This window comes from Aethalodelphis obliquidens, unplaced genomic scaffold (assembly GCF_003676395.1).
Source record: "Aethalodelphis obliquidens isolate GAN/ISIS:26980383/991018 unplaced genomic scaffold, ASM367639v1 scaffold2, whole genome shotgun sequence".
Classification (NCBI taxonomy): domain Eukaryota; kingdom Metazoa; phylum Chordata; class Mammalia; order Artiodactyla; family Delphinidae; genus Aethalodelphis; species Aethalodelphis obliquidens.
This window is the reverse complement of record NW_020837946.1, coordinates 70,216,311-70,227,189: the sequence shown is the minus strand read 5'-3', so window position 1 is coordinate 70,227,189 and position 10,879 is coordinate 70,216,311. Positions and strand designations below refer to the sequence as shown.

At 40.2% G+C, this 10,879-nt stretch overlaps 1 pseudogene; it reads right to left on the bottom strand.

Moving 5' to 3' along the window:
• Positions 1-10,042: 10,042 nt before the first annotated feature.
• Positions 10,043-10,600, bottom strand: LOC113624956 (transmembrane protein 126A pseudogene; annotated as a pseudogene).
• Between the last annotated feature and the right edge of the window lie 279 nt (positions 10,601-10,879).

Genomic DNA, 10,879 nt, shown 5'->3' with positions numbered 1-10,879 from the left:
TCAGATTTCTTTTCGTGTCTTCAGGATCACCTCATCTACTAACCTTTAATCGATCCTGATGTCCCATTTCTTGTCCATGCTTTCCTTGTGCAATTTTACACAGTAATTCAATAAATATTTATTGCTATGTCCTTGTACAAAGCATTGTATATAACAAGGAAGATCCAAGGATAATTTAGATACACATCCTGAACTTGAGGCCCTTACTGTCTTGTAGAGAGATGAGGGGTAGAGGGATAACATAAATAATTCTGATGCATAGAAAGTATTACACACTAAAAAGATACAGATAAGGTGATATGGGAGTTCCAAATCAGGAAAAATTACTTCCAAAAAAGAAAAATAAGAGCAGAATCGGGAGAATTTCATGGAAGAAGTAGCTTCTTAGCATAGCCTTGTAGACAGATATACCAGACAAAGAAAGGTATTTCAGATAGTAAAGAAGTACCAGCAAAAGCATGGAGTGGAGAGGAAACCAGGAGTAACAGAGATGGGACCAAGTCCGGGTTGGCTAGAACATGAGTGTGTAGAAGGATGCTGGGGAAATAAATATGGAGCCAGGGGTGCAGCACAGGAACTATAAGCTATGGTGTCTAAACCACTGCTTTGAAGCTACCGAAGCCTGTGATGAGAAGTGAGATGATCAGAGCTGGACTCTTGAAGATTAAGTGGACCTTGGTACAGGCAAAAACAAGAAGCAAGGAGTTTTAGGAAACGATTACAACCAAATCCAAGGAAAAAAGCATCAAGAACCTGAACTAGGATACGGCATTGGCAACAGGAAGAAACAGATCTAAAAATGATTCTAAAAGGAGAATCAACAGAAATTGGCAACTGGCAAGATTAGAAGATAAGAAAGACCAGAGGAGAAAGTGACTCCAAGATTTTATAATAGTGCTGGTAGATGGATGCACTGGACAGATAGCTGCTCTTTTATTCAGTTAACAAGTACTTGTTGAGCACTGACTGTGTTCCCAGAACTAGGCAAGAAGTTGGAGATACGGTAGCAAATGAACTAAATAGACTCCTGCCATGAGGGAGCTGCCAATCTAAAGGAAGAGCTACATACAGAGAAAAAGTGTTGGAGACACTGTAAGAGGTTTGCCTCAGAATCCAGAGGGTGACCCAGGAAGGGGTGGGTAAGTCACTTTTGCATGGAAAGATGCTCAGGACCAAGCTCTCTCAAAGCAGGCTACACATGACCATACGTGCAACTACAGAGAAGCCCACCTCCTCTGGGAAAATTCCTCTCCCACTCTTTGGGTGTCTGTGTCTTAGCCTCAATTGAAATGAATACATGGATTACACTGAATTCTTTCTTTCATTGTTCACTGTTACCTAAAAGATGTCATTTTGATTGCACTTGTATCAGGTAATGGTATAAGGTTATATGACATGTGGTGGGGAAGGAAGGGGACTAGCAGCCTGATGCCGGGCAAACAGCTCTAAATTCAGTCAGCAAACCAGACTTGCTCTCTGGTTCCCCCACTGACCAGCAGGGTGAACTTTTTTGCAGGCCTCTCACCGTTGGGCCTCTCCCGCCGGCAGAGCACAGGCTCCAGACGCGCAGGCCCAGTGGCCACGGCTCACGGGCCCAGCCGCTCCGCGGCACGCGGGGTCCTCCCGGACCGGGGCACGAACCCGTGTCCCCTGCATCGGCAGGCAGACCCCCAACCACTGCGCCACCAGGGAAGCCCCAGCAGGGTGAACTTTTAACAAATATTTAACCTCTCTCAGCCTCAGTTTTCTTACTCATAAAATGGTGATTTGAAAGGGAAAACAATCTGCTTTACTTACATCATATTTTGTTGTAAAGATCAAAAAATAGTTTGTGCAGTTTGCAAAACAAAATATTATTAGTTATAAAATATTACTAGATATATCTGTTTCAGTCAAGATTCCTAGAGAAAGCAAACAGCATACTCACATTAGATTGGAGGAGAGTTTAATTACAAAGGGACTGTTTTGAAAGAGCAAGCAGGGTCAGGGGAGCAGAGCAGTACTCCAAGGCAAGTAACATAAGAGGAGATGTTACCACATGTGGGCCCAAATGGACAAGAAGTGTGAGTCACTGTAGGATAGGAATTGGGAAAAAAGAAAGTCCTAGGGGTTACAGAAGGCGGTCTGCAGGCAACATAGCAGAGGAAGCCCAGGAAATCAATACCTCTGTCATGCCTATTCTTTCCTCTAAGGTTTCCAAGGTCCACTGGCCAGAGCCAACCAGAACCCAGAGAAGGAGAGATCCTGGTTGATGTGGTCCATCTAGGTCCACGTACGGGGTCAGTGAATCCAGTGGAGAAGGTATCTGTCCCAGCATCAGTGGTTATCTAGTAGTTAACTTCAGTAGTGAACGTGAGAGTCACCTGTGGAGCTTGTTAGACATGAAAGTCCTACACGCCCAGCAATGTGGCATTTCACTGAGTATCCCACAGATTCTAATACACATGGTCAATGGACCACATTTTGAGAACCCTGAAGTAGATAGGTTAATTTCTATATAGGTTAAAAAGTTATTTCAAAGAACTTTTAATCAAGTTCTCCTTTGTGACGGGGGGATCTTAGGACTAAGATCAAACTAACCCACTAGGAAAGAAAGCATTTGATCCTCTTCCCAAGTGACCTGTATACCTTCAAGACTGATGTATAAGCCTTGGGAGTTGCATTTTTTTCTAGGACTCATGCCTTGGCACAGTTCAAAGGGGCCCTAAGACCATACTTTGCTTCTGGTGGGACCCGAATCAGCTAAGAAAAGAGACTTTGGCCATAATGTGATGTTTCCTTGTGCATTTGTTTAAGGAAATGATGCAGAATGTTACTCCATAGGAAAGAGTTTTTCATTTTTTTACAGTATCCTGTTGCACTGGAAATCATTGCAATTTTTCCCTCTTTGTGTCTTAGCACATGGTAAGTGCTCAGTAAATACAGGCACCATTTTATTACTGAACAGAAAGGGAAAATGAGTGCAGTTTAAATATATGTTGTAAAGGCTAGCATGTTACTTTAAAAAAGTACAAAACTTGCTTTTGAAAAGCTATCTTTTAAACTTCCATTTAAAACCAAACCCTACAAAAGTTCAAACAAGTTTTGAAGATTGCATGCAGTGGCAATGTTCTTCCAGCATTCTGAGCGGGTCCCTGGGAGAGAAAACCCTGCAAATCTCTGTCTGTTACTCCTCTCAGGCTCCCACCTACTGTTTTGCACATCTGTGTAGTTGCTATTCAAAGTAACTGAATTTTTTTTAGGAAATGATTAGCTTGTGAAGGTAATGCCATCATGGAAATGTAGGCTTCTCTTTTTAAGTCTTTCAGCATTTCAGTCCTATACCTTTTTTCCTACGTGTGTAACTCAAAAACCAAACCTTAGCAACTAGATTACATAGCTTGAGCCCAAGAGTAAATTTATTTAGCTCCAGTGTACACTGCCCACGGCACACCTGTTCCCTGCGGAAGATATTAAGCATTTCATGCACATCTACACATATTCTTGGGGCAGGAACCACAGCTGTTTGTAATTTAACTGTAGCTGTAATCCCAAGTGTGAAATAGAACGAAAACAGTCAGTTATGAGACATTAAAATAAGGACTGAGGCAGATGATCCTTTTGTGGAAGGGCCTCAAAAGTGTAAAATAAAGAATAAGGTAGTTATTCAATAATTTCCAAAACGAGTGAGCACTGTTGTACTATTTTCTGAAGATGAATAATGTTTTCAAGATTTCTTCCATAGAATGAAACAGCCTGTCCCCACAGGAGAAGATCTCTTCACTGCACCTCTGTTCCCACTTTTATATCACACCTATAGAGAGATCATTATTAGTTTCTGGAATCTTAAATGCGCTCATTAATCTGACCTTCTAGCCAGTGAAAGTAAGTTCTTTGTTATCTGAAGGAAAATGACCCAAATACCAATATGTCATTATCTTAAACACTCTGGAGTTGACTAATTTTTATTATTTACTAATTGTCTTCTGATGGTTTCTGTATTAGTGTGTTGCTTCCAGCTTCAAGTAACAGACAACCCAACTCGAAATGGCTTAAAGAATAAAAGGATTTCTTTTCTCTCATCACAAGGAGTCCCAAATAAGGGAGGCTCTAGGATTGATTAACTCAGAAGTTAAATCACATTAGAGAAGACCCAGGTTCTTTCCATGTTTTCACTCTTTCATCTGAATTTCCAGACTGAAAAAAAGTACAGTGTGTTAGCCAGGGTTCTCCAAGAAACAGAACCAAAAGGCTAGCTAGCTAGCTAGAGAGATTTCAAATAATTGTTTTACGTGACTGTGGTGGCTGGCAAGTCTGGAATATTTGTAGGATAGTCTGGAAACTCTCAAACAGGAGCTGTTGCTGCAGGCTTAATGCAGAATGTCTTCTTCCTCCGGGAAACAGTTTTGCTCGTAAAATCTTTCAATTGATTGGAAGCCTACTCAGATTATCAAGCATAACTTTCTTTACCTAAAATCAACTGGTTGTAGATGCTAACCACATCTACAAAATACTTTCGCAGCAACGCCTAGATGACTGTTTAACTGAATAACTGGGTACTATAGCCTAGCCAAGTGTACACATGAAATTATCACAGACAGTTTCTTTTTCTCATGCAACTCTTAAGCACAAAGAAACCTTTTTCAGAAGCTCCCCCCACCCCAAACAGACTTCCTCTCAATTTCTGTTGGCCAGTGCTGAGATTAGTACCCTTTATGAAAACAACCTTTTGCAAGGGAAATGAAATCAAAATTGCTTTAAACCAATTGGGTTTCAGCTGAGCCACGTAGGGCAAGAGTAGATATTAGGACTAAATATGGGAGGAGGGAGGGGAACATTGCTGTTGGGTAGGCAAAAAGAGTATCTGGATCATAGCAGGAGCTCAATAAATATTTGAATGAATCAATAAATGAATGATGGGGACTTCCCTGGTGGTGCGATGGTTAAGAATCCGCCTGCCAATGCAGGGGACACGGGTTCGATCCCTGGTCCGGGAAGATCCCACATGCCACGGAGCAACTAAGCCCGTGCGCCACAGCTACTGAGCCTGCGCTCTAGAACCTGCATGCCACAACTACTTAAGTCGGCGCGCCTAGAGCCTGTGCTCCTCAACAAGAGAAGCCACCGCAGTGAGAAGCCCAAGCACTGTAACAAAGAGTAGCCCCCACTCACTGCAACTACAGAAAGGCTGCGCACAGCAAAGAAGACACAATGCCGCTGATAAATAAATAAATAAATAATTAGGAAAAAAAAGAATGGTAATGCCAGCTGAGGATAATGAGTTCTAGTGCCTTTTCTCCAAATATATATACCCCATTCAAGAAACTACTTTAGCAGGTAAATAGTATACATGCTGTGTGCATGATGTATGACTCTTGTCTGTGTGAAATCACATTCAAATCTTTGCCACACACTGCTAGGGATTATCACTCATAAATACTAAGTGAATACTAACTATGCTCAAGGATGAACTGGAAAAGAAAGGCAGAGAAATACTATTCTAAGTTTATAATCTATTTAATTTAGGATATTAAATGCAAAAGCTTTCATGCTGATGTACTTGAACTCCTAATTCTAGAACACACACTAAAATATTGGTTTTTTTGTTCTGTTTTTATTTATTTATTTTTGGCTGTGTTGGGTCTTCGTTGCTGCATGCGGGCTTTCTCTAGTTGCAGCAAGTGGGGGCTACTCTTCATTGTGGTGCACAGACTTACTGCGGTGGCTTCTCTTGTTGCAGAGCACGGGCTCTAGGCACATGGGCTTCAGTAGTTGTGGCGCGTGGGCTTCAGTAGTTGTGGCATGCGGGCTCAGTAGTTGTGGCTCGCAGGCTCAGTAGTTGTGGCACATGGGCTTAGTTGCTCCACGGCATGTGGGATCTTCCTGGACCAGGGGTTGAACCCATGTCCCCTGCATTAGCAGGTGGATTCTTAACCACTGCGCCACCAGGGAAGTTCCTAAGATATTGTTTTTTTGATAAATCAGACTGCAATTTAGAGAAATCTCCTAGGAAAGCAGAGAACCTCACCTGGGGACTATGCATTTCTCCAGGGAGTATCATGGTATACTCAGGGAAAAAAAAATGTTACAACATAGTAACAAATGCAACGTGTAACATGTTACAACATAGTTTTTTATGTTTATCTAGTCAGGGCTTCTTTTGATCAAGAATCTGGGTTCATATAACTTGATATAGGAACAAAATGGAGATATGTTCAGAATAAATGGGATACTGATTTATTATACACACATAAGCGTGCACACACACATACACATATGCACAACCACCACTACACCCAGTCTTTACTATTTTCTTACCACTTTAATAATTAGAGATTGTGTTATGTTCTTTTCATACTAAATTTTCATGGAAAATACTCAGCTGGTCCACAAGAAATTATTATTTTCCAGTTGTCTGGCTAAAATGCAACTTTATGTATTAAGAATATTATCAGAAACTTGTGAGGAGCTCCCGTGGATAAGAGGAAGTCTGTGACTAATTTCTCCTTCTTAAGCACTTCGGAAACCACTTCCCTTTCATCTTCCTGCTTTCCGTGTGAATTCTGGCCAATGTGTTCCTATGTATTCGTCTTGTAATCCGCAGAGTCCTTAAGATTTAGCTGGTTTCTTTCCACGCAAAATAGGAAGAACAATAGTTTTCTGAAATGCCTTAGAAGGTTCTAGATTTCTCTTTCCAGTGTCAGTCTTTTCCACTAAAACGTGATATCCTTGGGGACAGGAATTATGTCATTTTCACCTTTATCCCTAGGTGCTCAATAAATGTTGGCCGGTTGAGGTAATGAAATATCCATGCCACATTAATTAGGTTCTCCCTCAAGTATTTTAAAAGCATCTCCTTCTACCATCCTATTTTCTGATTGTTCAATTGAGCTCTTGCTCTAGAACTACTTTTGTATTGTCCTTCATGCTTCTTCTTCCCAGGGGAGCTGTGTTGCATCAGAAACTCTTGACAAGAGTTTTGGGCCTTGCTTTTGGTCACCATGTCTTACTTTTAGCTAAGATTGGTTCAGGTATGGACAAGATGCTAGATGAGGCTTGTACAGGATAAGAGGTTGCTAACAAGTATATACTGATAATTACATTTGATAAACACTGATAATAAATGACTATGTATTGCCTGTCATATGGTGGTTATCTGGAGGTGTGAATAAGAATTTGAATATTTAACCAAGAAGACTGAGATACTCTTGGGAAAACAAAAAGATGTTTACTTCATGTAGACCCACTGAGGGTGGGAAAAGCAATGGTAATTGAATCAGTTTTATTAATGAAAAAGATAAAAATTTGGCCCATGTACAGTATTTCCATTACACCAAAACAAAGCAGGCAGGAACAGTGACAGGTGTGTATTTTAAAAATTGTGTGGTTTGAACAAAATACCCTCTCCCTTTTGATTAGTTGAAAGGCTTTCTGGAAGTGGTTGAAATACGACATGGCATTTTAGTAAGATTTGAGAGAGTGCCTGATGATCTGGAAGTAAAATCAGGGCTGAGAAAGACAACCCAGGACCAGAGCAGATATGTGAGAAGGGTAAGACATGGCAGTGAGATCACAGATAAGAAAGGAGTGAGAAAAACTCAAGGAGCAAATATTTAAAGTAAGACTATAAGTAGCCCAGGTTCAACATCTGGGTACCTAAGGGAGGAAAACAGACTCATTAATGCTGCCATCTTGAATTTACTTCTCAAAATTTTGAGTACATAGAGGGGATTTAACATTTTTATTGAAGTATAGTTGACTTACAATCTTATATTACCTTCAGGTGTACAACATGGTTATCTGATGTTTCTATAGATTACACACCAAAGTTCTTCTAATATTATTGACTGTATTCCCTGTGTTGTACATGACATCCTCGTGACTTATTTATCTTATAACTGGTAGTTTTTACCTGTTAATCCCCTTTACCTATTTTCTCCATTCCCCAACCCCCCGCCCCATGGCAAACACTAGTTTGTTCTCTATATTGATGAGCCTGTTTCTGTTTTGTTATATTCATTCATTTATTTTACTTTTTCGAGTCCACATATAAGTGATAACATACAGCATTTGTCTTTCTCTGACTTATTTCACTAAGCATAGTGCCCTCCAAGGTCCATTCATGTTGCAAATAGTAAAATTTCATTCTTTTTTTTTCCTTTGGCTGAGTAGTATTCCATTACACACACACACACACACACACACACACACATGCGTATGTGTGTGTGTATGTATATATGTGAACTCTTCTTTATCTATTTATCATGGAGGTTCCTCAAAAAACTAAAAATAGAACTACTATGTGATCCAGCAATTCCACTCCTGGGTGTATATCTGAGGAAAAATGAAAACACTGATTCAAAATGATGCATGCACCCCAATGTTCACAGCGGCATTATTTACAATAGCCAAGATATAGAAGCAACCCAAGTGCCCATCAACAGATGAATGGATAAAGAAGATGTAATATATAAGCGGTGTTGGGAAAATAGGACAGCTACATGTAAAAGAATGAAACTAGACCATTTTCTCACACCATATACAAAAATAAACTCAAAATGGATTAAAGACTTAAAAATAACACCTGAACCCATAAAACTCCTTGAAGAAAAAAACGGGGATTTAATATTCTTAATTTAACTTCCTATTAGAGACCAAAAGGAATAGAGTGTTAAAGTGGACTTGTTATGTCCTTGTTGTGGGTGCACCTCTAAAGGTGCAGGAGGCAAGATGGAGGCTCTTAGAAGGTACTGTCGCTACAAGAACTTATGTCTGAGACTTTTAAAAACTATTGAGAGCTCCCTGTCGCTTTCCAAATCTGAAGTGAGAAACTTTCCAAAAATGCAAGGCTAAAGGGACAGGGAGTATCTTTTAATCTACTAGACACCAAGGAAACAGTAGACACTTTTCTAGTAGTGTATTGTCTTTGCAGAGAAGTTTAAACTATTTGGTTTCCCTAAAAATTGAGAGTAGCGGTTTGCAATTGGGTGATGCTAAGTGGAGGAGAGAACACACAGCCTGGCATATCATTGTGCCACCCACCCAGGAGATGGGTGGGGAAAGTAGAAACTCACCTGTCTTCTTGCTTTGAGTTTTGACTTCTAGATTACAATCGCAGAGTTCAGACAGCCCTTGGCAAATTGTTTGAGCTTGCTGAAATTAGATGTGTACATACAGACCTGGTACCAGAGTATACCTTGACATTTGTATAGTTAGTCTGGCTTTTTCTAGATTCCACAGGATTTGGGGTTCTTGTCTCTACCTTCAGACTTCCATCTGCAGTGTGGAATTATCAGTCCCCAAAGATATGGCTAAGATAATTTTGCCCCTTAAAATGAAGGCCAAATGTGTCCCTCTAGCCATTATGTAATATTCTTCTATTGGGGGTGCTTGAGATAATAGGTGTGAGCATGCTTTATAAACTGTAAAGTGCTATCTAAATAAAAGTTTTGTGGCTATTGCATGGTTAAACTAAGCTTTGCAATGAAAGAATTGGAATTGAACTGCAATTCTCAGTCTGGAGCCCACTGTCAATTAGGTTTATAGTTTCATCAATTTGCTATTTAATTGTTTCAAGTTATCCAAGTGCCAGGCAACGTTCTTGTATTCTTTCTTCCGTAAAGCAGTAGAACAAATACTTAAGTTTAACGTAAAAGTTGACATAGACGGAGGCAATATTTTTCTTTTTAGGACATTAAAAGACAGATATTTGGAGAAATGCTTTTAAAACATTTTGGAATCTGGCTAAGCCTATCCATGGCTTTCACCAGCTGTCCCCCTAATTTGTCTCTCGCAGCTTCTTCCCATCTTCAAGAGCCTGTATCAACGCTCTCCTCATGGATGTCAGTTGGCGCAGCAGCTCCATGTGTGGTCAGGGTTGTTGGAATTCTAGAGGGGTCCATGTCACTTTATTTTTAGACTCCTTGTGACTTAAAAATATAAGAAATACCATAATAAGGTTAACAAAATTATGGTATATATTTTTAAATTATGTCTCTTTATCCATACTTAGATGTAGGTTATTTTTACAATCTTTATTTTTGTATACAGATGTGTTTAACAATTACTGAATTTCTAGGCCAGGTTCAGGTGTCTAAAGTGCCTTTATAAGTAGTTTATATTGTCTAGACCCAAGGTATGCTGCAAGCCCAGTCTGGAGCAAAATTAGAAATAACGTCTTTCTAAAGACATGTTTAGTCATCCTAATCCAGTAATTTGTTTCCTTTCTCGGGCAGCAGGGCTGAGTTATACCTGGTTAGGCCACCATTCACAAGGGACAGCCAAGAAAACAGGGTACAGGTCACCAAAAACAAGACCAACCAATCCACCATGTGTTACGGTACAGGTTTCGCTGCGCAAATCACAAAACCTTTGTAAGATACGTGTGCCATCAAAAACGGGATCACTGCCATTGGTAAACCAGCAGCTACAGGAGCCTGTGTCACAGGTAAGATGCATCAAAAAAGACCATTTGCTATTAGGCCACAGAGAGCAGCATTAAGTCCAATATATGTTGATCCATTTTCAAGCAGATTCCTTTCTGCTTCCGGAAGTTGGTTCATTTTCCTGGTTATGATATCAAGTTCTCCTTGACAGTATCGTCTGGTTCATGATTTTCCATCTTGAGCCTTACTCTTTCCACCCAGCACTCGCTGCTTCCTCTAGTATTCTTCAGCCATGCGAGGGCTCATGCCAACCTTTGCTCAACTCATCCAGGTGCAGCCCTCCTTCAGCATAGTTTCAGGGTTCAGACTTAACAAATGAATGCCCTTAACACAAACGAATAGATATTTTAAAAACGTAAGTTGATGCACAAGTTTGATACACTGCACTGGGCATAAAGGTGATTAAGACATAATACTCTCCCTCAAGGAATTCTCAGTCCAGCAAACTGTGCAAT